The sequence below is a fragment of the Drosophila innubila genome, chromosome X, assembly GCF_004354385.1.
Source record: "Drosophila innubila isolate TH190305 chromosome X, UK_Dinn_1.0, whole genome shotgun sequence".
NCBI lineage: Eukaryota > Metazoa > Arthropoda > Insecta > Diptera > Drosophilidae > Drosophila > Drosophila innubila.
The window spans coordinates 11,115,411-11,132,834 of record NC_047626.1 but is presented as its reverse complement, the minus strand read 5'-3'; the positions used below and the strand labels follow the sequence as shown (position 1 = coordinate 11,132,834).

Here is a 17,424-nt window from a genome sequence, read left to right as displayed (position 1 = left end):
CAACGCATTTACTATAAATTGTTCAAAATTGCCTATGAATTGTAAAGGCTTTCATTTGCAATTTCTTGGAAAAGTGAAGAAATATTGAGTTGAAACTTCAAACGCATATTGAATGCTTAACTTTAAATTGCAACAAATTTGAATTGAAATTGAAACACAAATTGAATACAAATACAAGCAAAAAGTTGAGTCACTATGCATATTAAAACTAAAACAAGTGATTCACAACTGAACGGATATATACATATATATATATATTGCACAGTAAATAAGATAAATTTATGTTTCAAATAAAGCTAAAAGTCAAAAGGAAATTAAAGTGTGAATAAATGAAAAAAATTTATTGATATGGGAAAACTGTTTTAATTTGTATAGAGATTGAAATAAAAGGAAAACAAAAGTGAAATAGCAATTTAAATTTAATGAAATTTATTAATAAAAAAAAATATGTGTTAATATATCAATTTGTTTATGTGTGTGAGCGGAAATCTGTGAATAGTTTTTTTTTTTTGTTTCGCTTGGGCTGCGTTCGATGCAAAATTCAGCAATGGAATAGAACTTGAGAATAGACAACATTTCTCTGTATGTGTATTTTTATTTTAATTTTAATTTTTTTTTTTTTTTTGGCTGAAGGTCAAGTGCATTAAGGCGAAACGGAAATGAAAATGTTAAATAGATATAAAAATAGTCGAAAAAAAAGAAACGAAAATCCAAATGAAACCGAGCGCCACAACGAAATCGACGAGTATTTCAATATTTCAACAATTTACGGCCAACAGATAGGTTAGTGAATGGCTAAAAGAGAAGCAGAGAAATGGACAGGGAAAGGGTGGGTAAGTGCTGCGGAGGGGGAAGAGGAGTAAGAAGCGTGCGTGAGCGTAGTAAATTTTATTTTATTTGATTTGATTTTGAAATAAGCCAGCACAACAGCCAGGCGCATATCTTTTGGCGTTATCCTTGAGCCTGACAGTCAAAGAGGGAGAGATAGATAGAGAGTGAGAGAGAGAGAGAGAGAGAGAGGGAAAGCGGTGTTGGTGGTGCTGGGTGGCACTTAATTGTGCGTGTCAGGCAGCCACAACATGGACATGGACATGGACACGGGATGGCACCCACACACGGCATTTCGACGACGACCATTTGCTGGGTGTGTTAAGCAGCAAAGGGACACAAGGAAGAGAGAGGAGAGCAGAGAGCAGAAAGAGCGTACACTGATAAAAAAAATTTTTTAAAATCAAGATTTTGGTCATAAAACTTAAAATTTTGCTCTAAAAAATGAGTCAAGAACATAAAATTCTTAGTTTAAGAAAACACAACTTGGTTTTGGGAACATTTTAAATAAGACCTAGCTCTAATTTTACGAATAAAAGTTCTTGAAATTAAAAAATAAAAATATTTAAAATAATTTTTAAAATTTATAATGTTTTATTTTAATTTTTATTTTTATACATTTTATGTCTTTTATAAAATCAAGATTTTGGTCTTAAAACTTAAAATTTTGTTCTAAAAAATGAGTCAAGAACATGAAATTCTTAGTTTAAGAAAACACAACTTGGTTTTGAGAACATTTTAAATAAGACCTAGTTCTAATTTTATGAATAAAAGTTCTTAAAATTAAAAAATACAAAAATTTAAAATAATTTTTAAAATTTATAATCTTTTTTTTTTAATTTTTACTTCTATACATTTTATGTGTGTCTTGGTAATTTTTTCTAAGTAATTTCTCTAACTAGAGTGCCACGGTGCCACTATTTGTTTCATATGAAATAGAACATATTATATTTATACTTTTCCAACAATTTAAGATTTTTATTCTTGTATTAAGAAATTTTATTTTTTAGATTAATGTTCTTAGTTTTAGTAATATGGTCTAAAAATGTTGTTATTTTAAAAACAAAATATTTCAGATGAATGCTCTTGTTTTTAGAAGTTCGTATTTTTTTCAGTGTAGAGTATAGAGAAAAGACGTAGACATAGACGGAGCTGGAGCTGGAGCTGTAGACGAAGCCGTCGTTAATAAAAGCGGAAATGCTGGCGCCGACATTATCATTTCCAGCTTGGTGTGTCAACTCCCCAACACCCCGCAGCCACCCCCAACCACCCTTGCCACGCTGGGTGGGCGCAATTATGATAATTGAGCGAGTGAACGTTGAAGAACATGAGCGCCCGGGTGGCAAAAGTTCGTTAGGGGAGGGAAGGTGGAGAAGGGAGAAGTGTTAGCAGCTGCAAAATTGGCAGACAGGTTAAATTGAGCGCAACTCGCCGTCAGATTTAGTTCTTAAAGCGTGTTTCTTTTTGCTACTTCTATTTTTTTTTTTTTTTTGATTGATTTAACGCCATTTTGGGGCAAAGGAAGCAGCGCACGCACCGCAGACAGGCACAGGACAAGCAGAAGCACAAGGACAGAGCCTGGCGCCGACTTGTCTGTTGTACCCCACACTCAGAACTTGCCACACCTCGTGACGCAAATCTACGCTCTTTCCCCATATAATAAAAGAATGAAAAAAAAACAAAAAAAAATTGATTGCGTGCTGCAAATTAGCTGCCTTTGATTGATTTCGTTTTCATTTTAATTTAGTTCGTTTCGCCTCTTGACGCGTGCCGTCGGCGGCCAACGCGACGTATACGCGATATTTTCTTTACTGCGGCCTGCGGAAGCTGCGTTAAGCACGGGGGCGGGGGCGGGGTGGTTGGAGGTGCGGGTGGTTGTTTGGTTAACTAAATTTAACCAAAGCCATTTGGCAGCTCGTTGTTTACATTGAAATGGCTAAAATGGGCTAACAGGCAAACGGGCAATGGCCCGGACATGTAAACAACAAATATTTGACATGGAAAATGGCAGCAGCACAAATTTAATTGAATAACGATATTGAATACAGAAATTGAATTCAATTTTATGATTTATTGCTTTTTAGACTAATTGAATAGAAAATTTTGAAATCAATTTACATTTCAGTTCTAAAAGAGGTGCATTGAAATTGAATTGAAAGCGAATTAAATGCAAATTGAAACTAAATGCAATATTTAAATTAAACTTAAATTAAAATACAACTAATTTGTTTATTTGATTGAAGCAAAAAAGAAATAAATTTAAGCCAGATTTGTAAGCTGTAAAAAATTTAAGTATAAATAAAATAAATCTTGACTGAAATGTATTTGGTATGTCAATTTAATTTCAATTTTATATACAGCCGTTTTGAAAGTCATATTTAATGCTACATTCGTTAAATTGAATGGAAAATGATATGCAAATCTTATTAATTACCAGCTATAAGCCAAAGCAGCTCTAGAGTCTTGTTTTTTTTTTTATTAATAGTCGTCGAATGATGCGCTCTGTCAGTCAGTCAACTCTCAGTCAATCCGACTTTGTCCTTGCACTTTGACTTACCATAAAATGCAGCAACGTTTTGGCTGTAAAGAGAACAAACAACAAGTGGGAAATTGTTAGCACAAATAGACTTTGACAACGGCATAAAAATGAGTAAATCGCACACATTTGACTTGGAGTGTATTCACAATGTATTCACAATGTATTCAATTGTAATCGCAGCTATGCTAAGCTGTTCGCGAGGCTGTGCATACCCGACTTGCCCATCAATAATTGCAGCTTATGGCCATCCATTATGTGGCGCACACACACACACACACACACACCCCTCAACTCTACTTTTTACCCCCTTTGCACCCTGTTATTCGTTCGTGTATTTTGGCTATTTACTGTATGTAAGACGATTGATGATTATTGATTAAGCGACTGTCCTCAGTCCGCTTTCAGCTCAAATTGGCGGACGACTGCCGCATGATTCATCGCAAAAACAAAAACAAAACATGTAAATAAAAAAAAACACAGGCAGAAGACAAGACGTGAAAAATTTACAAAATATATACAGTCAAGTCAAGTCAAGTCAAAAAAAAAAAAAACGAAAATAAAAAATAAACTAAAGACAAAGACGCTAAAAACAAACGCGCGTAGGTAGCGCCAATTTTTTAGGCAAACACAAACAGTAAACCCAAACAGACCAACACAAGATGGGGCGAGAATTGCTAGGAGAGAGGGAGAGAGCGAGAGAGAGAGAGAGAGAGGAGGCTATTCTGTCCATTAATTTGGCTTAAATCTTAAAAGCAAAGACGACAAAGACCAAAAAACCAAAAAACCAAAACGAAAGACGTTTTGTTTATTTGGTTTTTCATGTGTTCTGTGTGTATACGAATTTCAGCATTTGTTAACCCCAACCAACCTACAGAGTTGTTAAGCCAACAAATTGAAAAAGCTACCTAATTTGCAATGATTGTTAAGGATTTTGTTGACTTCTTATTGCAATTTGTGGCAATGCTGTGGCATTAATTCTCTTTAAAATGTCAAAAGGCGTCAAGCGGAAAGCCAGAAGCACACAAGAAACAAATATACGAAATAAACATACAGTAAAAAAAAAAAGAAAAGCAATGCTTAAAAAAACACACATCGAGCGTTTGGTTATTTTGTGCGAATTTTCGCAAAATTGTGCAATGAAATGTGCAAAAACTTAATTAGCTGCAATTAACAGCAATTTTCTGTGCTTATTTAGAGAGCTGCTAAAAAGAGAAGTTCGAAAGCTCCCCCCTCCCCACTATTACCAAAATAAAAGGCCCAGCCATGCCTACGAAAGTTAGCCTGAAGTGCGAACTGAAAGTTGGTAGCATTTGTAGATGTCAAGTTGAAAGTAAAGTGCTAAAAATTGAAACAAAATATTGGGCTACAAAAGTTTAAAATAAAATGAAGTTGTATTAAAATAGATTCCAGATTGCACTGATTCGCAATACCAAAAATAGTATTTTAAATATATAATATATTTTAATTGTATTTCTTATATTTTAATATAAAGACAAAAATGGAATTCAAGAAGGAATTAATTGTAATATACGTGTTAACACATTGTATTAACATTGATATTATTTCATTTATTTTATTTCAATTTTAATTTCAATAAAAAAATATTTAGCTAAAGTTGCATTCAATTCAATTAAGAATTAATTGAAAAATATGTTAACAGCTCAAGCTAAAGTGAAAAATTTGTATTTTATTAAAGTTCAATTAAAATTGAATGTTAATTGTGAGGCAGATTAAAATCGAAATCAAATTGCATTGAATAAGTGTTATTGTATAAGTGTTGAGTTAAATTGAAACCCTAATGAAATGCAAACTGCTTTTCAGGCCAACGTCTAATGAATTTCATGGTGCTTTTTTTTTTTAAAGCTGTTTGACAATAAAAAAACCAACAACCACTTGTTGTTGCTAATCATTTATTAGTCTTTTTTTTCCTCTTTTATATTTTGTGTACTGTGAGACATCAAATGATTGCTAGAATGTTGAGTTTTACGAGTCTCATTAGCGTCTATAAGATTTATAATGTAAGCGTATACGTATTGTAATTGCCGAGCAATGTGCTCGCTTCTTTTGTTAGTTCGTTTATTTGTTTGTTAACCCATTGACATAAGATAGCAATTGGAATTGTCAGTCATAGCCTTAGCCTTAGCCTTGGCACGTACATCATGGGTAAACACTGTGATCTATGTCTCAGGTAGATCGATAACACTAAGTGTTGGTAAAACATCACAACTGACAATTTCTCTATACCATAATTGTTTAAATTTCAGTTAAAGTCTTTGATCAGTGCTTTACCTCTGATTTTAAATTCTTTTTACACTGATTTTTCAGTAATCAATGAAACACTATTTGATCACTGATCTGTCGAATCTCCGAGAGCTCTTTTTATAGTTTTTAGGGATCTTTGATCTGTAGTGATCTTTGCAATCTCTTAACATTTTCAATCCAGCCATAGTTTGATCATACTTAAAGGTATTAAGTGATTATTAAAAGAGATCTCAATATCTCTGTACTGTTTTGATCAGTGATCTTCAGTAAGGTCAATCAAAAAATTTGCTATCTGTCATTGATTTCAGGTTAACTCTTTTACACTCTCTGCCTATTCTGTGTAATCAGTTGTGATTGATCGATTCTTCTATGTGAAGATCGATGCTGTAGTCAGTATAGAAACAAACTATTCTTCAATGCTTATCGTTAGCACTCTCTTACTCATCTCTTTCTCTCTCTCTCTCTCTTCCTCTCTTTGCGTTAGCCTAATTAGATTAGCACAGCGATCGATCTTAGCTTTGATCATGTTTTAACAATATCAATGGTAAATGTTTGTTAGCTGACTGATCTTTCTCACATGCTTTTTTCTCTCTTCTCGAATTGATCACTGATCTTTAACGAGTATTCCTCTTTTTGCTGTTTCTCTCTTTCTGCTTATGCTTGAGATCAGTTGTGGGTTGTGTGTAGATTGTTGATCAATTAGCGCATATCGCGTGGCCTTCATCTAGCCCAAGTGGCGTCTGAGTCTATAGTTCCAGAATGCGAGTTGCCACTTTGCATAGGCAACAACAACAACAACAACAGTAACAACGACACCAAGTGAGAGATGTGAAACGAAAATAGATGCCAATTTGAATAATGAAGATGAAGCAACCTCTTAACGGTCATTCTTTGCAATTAACGAACGACAGCTGCTCCACAAACTGCAGACGTAAAAAAAAGAGTGAAAACAAGCAACAAAAAACGTAATTTTAGGTACAGAAAAAGCAACAATTAAACGCACAGCGAAGCACATTAAAAATTATTTAATTAAGTGATTTTAATTTTTGTTCTACTATTTCTTTATTCAAGACTTGATTGTTGATTGTCTAATTTTATTAATCGAGCGCCTTCTGCTCGGCGAGGCAGATGCGGTGGCGAGAGGGGGGAGGTGGTGCCTGAGGGGGTCTAAGAGGTTGACCAATCAACCGCTTGACGTAAATTGCTTGGCACTACGCCAAGGAAATGGGTCCAATGTGAATTGTTGGATCATTAGATCGTTAGATCGACCGGCCACAACTTTGTCAATTAGAATAGAGAATTTGACCTTTTTGGCTGCGGGAAAACCTGCACATCGAAAACCCGAACTCGAACCCGAAATAAGAAAAAAAGCGTTGCCGAAGTTAAAAACGTTGATAGCCCGAATGATCGTCGTATCTTTTTGGATTGTAACGTTGCGTGGGCGTTGCACATAAATCACACTTTAGAGCATGTGGCATGAACCGAACTGAACCGAACTGAACGCGAAGTGAAATGAAATGAAATGAATGAAATGTGCCGCCGGCGTCTATCTCGTAATTGAATAATAATCGTTTAATTAGAGAACACACTGCGGCCAAAGTCGAATTGGACTAGCTAATTAATGGCGCTACCTTTGAGCTGATTTTAAAATTGGCATTGCCCAAATTGCCAAAAATTCGCAACTACAAAGTAATACGAAATTCGCTTTCGTGCTTTGCCAAAACTGAAAATACCACGAATTAATGCCAACTTTACGATATACTAATCGAATCTTAAAAGAATTGCAAGCTCTTATCTATGGTTTCTAAGGTTGCTTTATAATATGTAAAACTAATTCGAAAATAAACAGAAATTCGCATATTTTGACTATGATTGAGATATATTCAGAAATAATTTTTCTGTTGACAACTATATAATATTGATAACAAATCTATAGAATTTCAGTATATAAGCTAAAGTAAGCGGCTATAAAAAGTTTCAATGAAATATCGTGACTAAGAGCTGAGTTCACATAGGTGGAATTTTGATAAGGGGTCAATCTAAGCTGTCGATAGTTGTGCTAAGGCAATTTCCAGCGCGTTTAAGTATTATTTGGTATGTACACATATTGTGTTGAAATTTGTAGTACCCCTTAGTAAGAGTATTTAGAAACATAAAGTCAATCCCGACGACAGACTAATTGGCAGCTGTGAGACTACGTACTGTGGGATACAACCACGCAGAACTGGCCATATAAAGCGGATTAGTGAGTTAGTCAGTTAGTCGGTTAGTCAGTCAGTTAGTCTGTCAGGTAATTTAATGACGCTTTTCGGAACATTTCCATACAAATGGGAAACATCGAAAAAAAAAAAAGCACGAATAAAAGGCAAAATGCTAATGCCGAAAACGACGCGAGAGAACTGCGCATCTGCCACTTAATTTATGGCCACATTTTGAGTGTTTTTTCTTCATCTTCGACTGGTTGTTGTTGTTGTATTTTTTTATAACTTTTTTTTTTTTTTTTGTTTTTTAAGCTATACATATAATTGAAAAACAATAAACATAACAAAAGGCGGGGCGTGACAACTGGAATGGAAACTGAAAGCTTAACACTGAAACTCTAGACCCAAAAGCCAAACCCAGGCTCAAGCAATCTGGTTGGCCCTCAGTTACAACTTGGCCCAAAGACATTGCTGGGCATCTAATGCTTCCGGTTTAATTAGGCTTAGCCCGGTTCGGTATTGAACGGCTCTACGCACTCTACGGGTCTGGCGAGTTGAAGGCCCCAGTGTCACGTCGATAAGATATGACCATAATACTTACGAGTATGAATTATAGCTAACCAGGTGTGTGTGTGAGTGTATTGATTGCCTGACCAAAGTACAGCGCCCATTAAAAAGTCATTACAAAAAAAAAAAAATAATTATAATAGTAATAATAATTATAATAATAAATTAAAAAACCAAAAACATACGTTATACATGGCATAATTGTATAGCAACAACAACAACAATTACACAGAAAAAAAATCCGGGATTCCGGTTGTCAGAAATACGATAATCCCTGATTTTCTGAAACCAAGTGCCAAATACTTGATTCAAGCACAATTTTATTTGGCAATATTTTAATGTTTGGGTTTCTGTAAGATGATTTTTAGTAAAATATAATATTTTCGGCTTCTTTGACATTTTTTTAATGTTGATTCGTTTTCATATTATACGCATAATATCTTAATTTAACAATTAAGTATGTTCAGAACAAATATTTTAAGAATTTTGGCTAAAATTACAAATTTTAAATGTTGATTGTTTTTTTTTCTGTGTATATCTACAACTACTTTAAAGTTATAGCCAACAACAAATTGAAGGCTCGTCTTGCAACGTCGCAACGTGTCGCACGGGAAGTTCATGCCCAAAATGTTGTGTGTCTGTGGCCCGTTTTGGATTTCCGCTACAACATGTCAACGACATGTGCCACACACACAAACACACTAACTAATACCCCACCCCAGCCCAAAGTTGATCAGTTAAAGGGTTTTCGGATTGAGCTGTATTTGCCCATTGATAATGAACACCAATTATCGTATGGACAGTTTGTTTGCATTTGGCATGCAAACGGCGCCCCAATGCCTAACCAGACCCAGTCCCAGTCCCCAACCCAGACATAGACACACACATTTACACACACAAACATATTGATATCTAGAGACAGAGAGAGAGAGAGAGAGAGGAAGCATGTGACCAAAAGTCAAGACGACGACGTTACCATTTGACCGTGACTCAGTTGTGAGTAATTGATAAATATTTGTGGATCTGATGCATTTATTTGGTCTTTTCTGTAATTTTTTCCAAGTTTGTACAGAGTTTTGACTAATGCAGTCAGTGCTCTGGCATAACATGGAAAGTTCACTAACTGAGTAATCGAATTATCGATAGGAGACTCACTGCAAACTCCAAGAATACTGTTTGACTGTGCTATTTGTAAAGTCATAGCTGGGTGAAGTTGTTAAAAAGTAAGTGTTCAAATGATCAATAATATATGCAAGAATAGACAATAAAATACTTAACAAAATTATCAATCACATCATTTAATCGATATATTGATATAGTTATCGAGAAACAAAAAGCATAAGCAGTCAAGAAATAAGACTTGAAATAAGTAACTTTGTCACATAAACTGAATTACTTAACAGTTTCTGTGCTTTAACAGGTTGTGAATTGTAAATGAAATTTGCTTAGCTTGCGTTGTTATCGCGGAAACTATTTTTCTCGCTCTCTCTCTCTCTCTCTCTTTCTTAGTGATAAATGTGTGCCATTAATTTTGGGCGCTACAATTTAAATCACAATTTATCTTCGCACTTTATTCCACCTGCCAGATAAAATCCACAACAGATGAGAAAAAAAGAAAAAAAAAACAATAGCACAACAATAATAAAATGCCATGCAAAATATGTAAATGTATAACAATAAATTTGGTTAAGTGCGTGTTTTACATTTTCCAAAAAGAAATACAATAAACGAAGAAAATAGCGAAAAATGCAAAAAAAAAAAAAAAATTTGACCAAAAAGATAAAAGAGAGATGTATTATGATATGATACATGCTTAGCTCATCTCAAGATCTTGGCACACTTTGCGCATAAATTTTGGACTCGATTGTGTTTAGATATACGAGAATATATATACATATATATAGATAAAAATATAGATATGTATATTAGCTGAGTGGGTGGATAATGGGGGCTGCAAGGCTAAAATTGAAAGGGGAGGGGGGGTAAGCGATCTGGGACGGGGTTGGGGGCGGGGAAGGGTGTTTCGGCTTGGGTGGCTATTGCTATTATTGTTGTTTGTCGGCATTTTTGGCTTTGTTGCAAACAAATCGCAGAAATCAGCTCGTCATTATTACAGCAAAACAACAACAACAACTACACCCACATGAAGCGATCTATTTGTAATGCATCATGGACGTAGGGAAGGGGGGCAAAAAAGTGTACTAACAAATGCAAATAAACAAATAAATACATAGCCGGCAAACAAAAGAAAATAATTTGCAAATGCAAAGCAAACATTTAACAAATAATAAAGTACACTGAACAACAAAGTTGGGGAGTGTGTAAAGCAGAATTTGGTGGGACAAGTCAAATAAAACAATGTGTTGTCGTTAAAAAAAAAAAAACAACAACAACAAATAAAAAACACAAAAATAATATAAATATAATAAAAATAATAAAAACAACACAAAAAATGTGGTAAAAAGCTAATGAAAAGCACTTGACAATGCGAACAATGGCAAAGTAATCATAAAACAACAAGAACAATAACAATAACAGACGAAGCACGCATGGAGACAGAGGGAGGGGAGGCGGTGGGGATACACTGAAAAAAAAGACCAAGTTCTAAGATCAAGAACATTCATCTTAAATATTTTGTTCTTAAAATAAGATTATTTTAAGACCAAATTACTAAAACTAAGATTATTAATCTAAAAAATCTTAAAATCTTAATATAAGAATAAAAATCTTAAATTGTTAGGAAAGTATAAATAGGTACTATTTCGTATCAAACAGATGATGGCACCGTGGCGCTCTGGTTAGACATGCCGGTTCAGTTGTGAAGCAGTAGGCGGCGGTTCGAATCCCCCTCGTAACAAATTAAAATAACATTTATAAAATTACTAAAACAGAATAAAATATAAATAAATCAAAATTTAAAAATAAAAAAAATATAAATATAAAAAATAATTTTCATTTATTTTATTTTTTATTTTAATTTTAAGAACATTTATTCTTAAAATAAGAACTTGGTCTTATTTAAAATGTTCTTAAAATCAAGATGTGTTCTCTTAATTCAAGAATTTGATGTTCTCGACGCATTTTTTAGACCAAAAATCTTAGTTCTGAGACCAAAATCTTGATTTTAGAACATTTTTTTTATCAGTGTAGGAGTAAGAGAGGTATAGCTTGGTGTATGTAAAAGAGCTGGCAAATAAAGCGACTGGAAACATAAGTAGAACAGAACTCTGTAAACACATGAGCTGCATAACAATTTAATTTCTATTAAAAGAGAAAGAGAGGCATAGCAAAAAAAAAGAAAGACAGAGCAAGGAATATACAATCTCTTAGATCGCTCACAAATTAAATTCCAAAGAGCAGCACTTCAAGCTAATCAAAACTTGAAGATTTATTGCTTTAATTGTGCCAAAATTACTGAATATATTTGAAAAACTACATATGCGCAAATTAAAATAAGGAGTAGAAAATAATTAAAAGGGTAAAGTGTAAATGAAGTGTAGGGAAGTGTTTGGTATAATAAGTCAGAGAGCCAAAAACAGAAGAATTCAATGTGAAGGAAATAGATAGATTTACAAGCATCTTTTTTTCTATATTAAAGAAATATTGTATTTTAAATTATTAAAATATAAACCATTATTAACTCTTTTTTATTATATATTTCAAATAATATTTACTAAATAACATGTGTTTTTTAATTAATAAATAAAGCGGAGTGGAGTAAAGCAAAAGCTACTGTAAGAAGAGCTAACTGAACGGTACTGTAGGGTAACTTAAGGGTACTATAGGGCTATAAAATGAAGTTAGTAGTGTAATTCAGAAAATAATTTAAAAATATTAAAAATGTATTTTAAATAACTAGCTGGCTATAAATATAAGCAAAAAAAATCCGATTTGGTGATTGCTTATCAAATGAAGATCAGATTAATATCTATATAGCTGAAATTAAATATTTTGATACCGCCCCATTGAATGGCAATCGTCAGGGCCCTTAATTGGCGACGATATCCAAAAAGTGGAGAACACCTCGTTATAACGTGAATATGACAACAGTTTCGGTTTGCTTTGAAGCCAAAACATTTTGTGTGCATATGACAGACGGGCCATAATTATGATACCAAAAGTTGTGTATATGTGTATATATATATATGGGTGTCTGTTTTTATGATATTTTAATTTATTTTGAGTTTGTTTTTAATAAATTGCTTATTGTTTTAAATGAGTTGTGTTTGTTAATTAGCATGAAAAGAAAAAAAATGTTAAAAACTAAATAAATAAATTGAAAGAGGAAAATAAAATAAAAACAAATATGTGTGTGCAATACGGAAAGACAAACGAATTAAAATAGAATAATAGATAAAAAAAAATTGAAAAAAAAAGAAGAAAGGAACAAAAAAATATAGTTATGCGGATAGATATGTGTGTCGAAGAGAAACTAGTTTCAAACTAATGAATGGTCGACTGGCACGTCAATATGCGTGAATGGGAAGTTGCACACACACACACACACACATATACACGCACACTCATCTAGGTGTGTGTGTGTGTGGCAAATGAAATGCCAATGAACCAAAGAGGCCAAAATGCTCAGCGCTGGATTTTTATTTGTTTTGAATAATTTATGAATGTTTGCCAAAGTGGCCAAAAGAGCGGCCCAATCAGTAAGCACTGCAAATGGCCAACAACAATAACAACATCAACAACAAGAACGAAATGGCTTTTTGAAGCTAAAGAAATGACTGGAACCTTACGGCTAATTCCATGGGCCATTTGAATGTCACACAAAGTCCAACAAATCGCAAATCTGCAAATGGGCAAAGACGCCAAAAAGAACCACAGTAACTGCTACAAAAGCAAAATGAAAAAAAAAAAACAACAACCACCCACCCAACCATAGAAACTTCCCTCGCCCCTGGTCAACGTGTCAGGCGGCAAAGACGTCAGAGGCGCTTTCGTTGCGTCTTAAATGTGACAAATAGAAAAAGTTTTAGCGCATTTTTTCAAGTCAAGTCAAAGCACACACAACGAGTAAGTTATTAACTCCCACACACACACACACACACACAGTGTAGTGTGTATATATGTGTAAACACCCACTGTCAAAACACAACAACAACATAAAAAGTAACAAAGTGTAACGAAGTTATAAATCCAAAAGTTTGACGCCCACGTCAAGGCCACAGCTAATTTGCATATCTCAAACACTCATACACTGAAATGTTTAGTTACTTACTTCTACCTATGTATATGTATACACTCATATGTATTCATTTACAACATTCACACTCAAACAAAGTGTTTGCTGTAGAAAATCAACTAGAATTTTTGGCGATTTCTGTTTTTTTATATTTTTTTTTTTTAGATTCCACCAATCAAAATGTGTCATGTTTTTGTCCAGAGAATAGTGTGAATATACTCGTATAGGTATATAATTTACATATAGCTGACAGTCCGCACAACGATCGATATCAAAATTAAGACTTAGACAAACTTATTTTAAGCCAAACAAACAAAACTATTGGGTAATCTTGGCTAGAATTACTTTATATATTCTTAATATTCGATATTAGGATTGTCTAAAATATTCCAATTCCACGGAATTTTAAGAATTTACAAATATTTGAATGCATGATGTATTTAGAGGCCAAACCATGATTAAAATGACATTCCGCTTGAAAATTGGTTAAGTTTTTATCAAGTTATGACATTAGGAAGTTGGTCAAGTCTTTGACCTAGCAACTTTACCAGAGCCATACCGGTACAAACGTTTCGGTATTCGGTTCTTGACAGAGAATTATTTTAATTTAAGCGGCATTTTAAATATAAATTTACTTATTTAATGTCATCAGTTCCATTACAGTTTTTGAAATAGCTAAAGTAAAAAATATATATTCATTTCATTATGTCAAAAGTTTTGGTCATTTTGCAATTCGATTTTTTCCCGTTCTTGGAACCGAAAATAATTAATTAATTTCGGCTTATCAAAGTATGTTTTGTACTTTTAGACTTGAGTAAAAAGTGTCTTCGTTTTATGTGTAAATGCGGCTCAAAGTAAGCAATGTAAATGTATCTGCTAGATACGAGTGCGAATAGCTATGTATCTACATATATGCTGGACATACAAACAGTATGTCAAGTAATTGTTTTGACAAGGAAAAATAAGTGTACATATTTAAAATGACTCAAAAAAAAAAACACAATTCCTTCAAATTTCTTTTTAAGTTGTTGCTTTTGGATCTCAAAACAAGCTAAAAAGAAAAAAATTAAATATATATTGAGCTTAACTAATTTGAAAAATAAAAAACAAATATGAGTATTTATTTGCTTGTCAGCACAATTAGTTGACATACTGTATATATGTATAATATATATGTATTTGTATGTTTATGTAGCTGGAACATGTGCGTGTGGTAACTAAATACAATGCAAATTTCATTCCTGCTCCGGTTTGTTGTTGTTGTTGTTGTCTTTGTAATTTAGTCGAAAAAAAGACAACAAAAAAGTCATTGAAATACATTATCGCACACACACACACACAAACACACACACACACACACGCACATGCAAATAATACACCCCCGTGACGCTGCTGCAGCGGCATAATTAATTAGTTGCCAGCGGCGAGTGTCGTCGCAAACGGAAGGAGAGGGGCAATAGGGTATATAGAGGAGAGAAGAGGAGGGAAGAGGGCAGGGGGTGGTGGTGGTTAGTTGCTGCTCTCCTCGCTCGAAACGGAGCCGAGTCGTTTGTGCTAATGAGTCCATATTGTGCGAAAAAAAAGACACTGAAACTGAAAACAAACAATACCGAAGAAGAAGAAGCAGAAGACGAAACACAAGCAGAGCAAAAAAAGCTGTTAACAAACACTGCGGCAGAGGGGAAGTGGGGAGCAGGGAGTGGGTGGTGGTCATGTGGGTGGGGGAAGCGACTATTAAAATGGATTCCCGCCGGACTTCCTGGGCATATTATATTACCAGCTGTTGGGCTGATGGACATGACCCAAAAAACAAACGAAGACAGAGCGAAGCAGCAGAGAAAGACAGAGAGAAAGAGAGCGAGAGAGAGAGCGAAAAGGTGACCCATAAAACAACGACGACAATGTGCAGCGAAAGTGATGGCACAGGAGACAATGGACAGGAGACAGGAGACAGGAGACAAGCGAAAGACAGGCGAAAGCAAACGAAGCAAAACTTCCTCTTTAATTTGGTCGCTTTTTACACATTTTGTGTGGAAGCCAAACCTTGGGCCGCGCCCTTACACACACACACACACACTCAGACACACTCAGACACACTCAGACACATACACACACACACACACACACACAGTTACACACGCACAGTGGGACAGTGGAACGACTGCATTAATATGATTAGCAGTTGAGCTAATGCCATTTCCTGAAAACTCGGACACGGGAAGGTCGTTGGGCAATATCCCGATCGCCTGCCAGACAGCCATATGGCACCACTCAGCACCACCATTGACAGCACCACCAACTTATGCCACTGCTGCAACATATTGTTGTTGCAGCCCACGTGCATTTGTCAGATACAAGATACTCAGCTACACAGATACACAGATACACGCTTACTTTGCAAGTTGAGCAAGTGGCATGTGAATTTCGTGCTGTCGCGTTGGCGTCGCGCTGCGGAAGTGCAGCTGACGCAGACGTCGACGTCGACGTCGACGCCGACGCAGTGGCATAACGCCAACGACATGGTGCAACTCAATAAGCAGCTGGTTAACAGTTCGACGAAAGCTATAAAACTGATTTGAATATTGATAGGAAAAGCAATTATGCAAATGTGGTCACCCTTAACAAGGTAGAGCGTAGTATTGTCATATAAATGGTCACTTTAAGCTACAAAATTTCAACACTAATTAATAGCTATGATTAGTCACGAAAGAGCGTATGTTATTAAAATTAAAGTGTAGTATGGTCACTTTAATCAATTTAAACTCTACACTGAACAACCCAAAGTAATATTAATAGTTATCACTCTTGTCTAACTAGTTAAAAAATAATCCGAGTTATATTTAATTTGCTGCAGCATGGTCACTCTAGTGAGCTTAAGACTTCTTGAGACTCTCTGCATTACAACTTATCACATTCATATAATAATGTAGGGCTGGTCACTCTAACACACATTTTTCCTAAAAAAGTATTTATTTTGACATGGTCACTCTAAACTCAGCATATATATAATTTTAAATAACCCAGCAGTTCTGCAATTTTTAATAACACTTAATAGCTGCTTGCTGATTGAAATTTCAGTCTTATAAAAGCTGGTCACTTTAATCATTGTTATCATAAAGAGCTGATAACTCTAATTAACTTAATGGCATAAAAATGGCACTCTTCTCAGGCTGCGATCAATCAAATTAATTGAAACCAAGCAATTAGTTATCATTATGACATGGTCACTCTAATCAATACAGCACTTCAAGTTATCGCTAGTGAATTCCTTAGCCACTTTTTTAAGATCATTAAGATGCCTGCATCATAAGCATGGACCACCTGTTATGCAGGTTATAGACAAAGTATTCAATGCAGATAAAGTATCTGTGTATCTGTATTTCTTTAGCTGTTTATTTGTTTAAAAAAAAAAACCTGAACAATAAGTTTGATTATTTATATTTATATATTGAACTATAACTATCTATATACTATATGTATGCATATATATCTATTTTTATAATCATAAACATATACAACATTCAATTTCCCTATGCAAATGAGCAGCAACAACAACAAATTTGTTGTATCTTTTTATTTTTTGGCTGGCATTTGCTGCCGTTGCTCTTAGACCTTGAACAAGGTGAAGTTGATTGTTGAGTTGTTGTTATTGTTGTTGCTGTTGCTGTTGCTATTGCTATTGCTTTTTTTTTTTTTTTGAAGTTCAAAGTTAATTTGCGCCACAGCAAACGAAACGAAACGAAAAGACGACGAAAAAGGCGCAAGAAAAACGAAACTTCGACGTCGACGTCGCGTCGTCGCATAAACAATGCAAAGATAAAGATACAAAATCC

At 34.5% G+C, this 17,424-nt stretch overlaps 1 long non-coding RNA gene across 2 annotated transcripts in view; it reads right to left on the bottom strand.

Annotated features, from left to right (window-relative positions):
* LOC117781509 overlaps positions 1–17,424 on the bottom strand; it is a 42,201-nt gene that overhangs the window by 12,915 nt on the left and 11,862 nt on the right. Inside the window, exon 2 of one of the 2 annotated variants that reach the window (XR_004617173.1) lies at positions 3,386–3,408. This is a non-coding gene — a long non-coding RNA (uncharacterized LOC117781509). Of the gene's footprint in view, positions 1–3,385; positions 3,653–17,424 lie in introns of those variants that run through there. The other variant, XR_004617172.1, reaches the window with a different exon arrangement.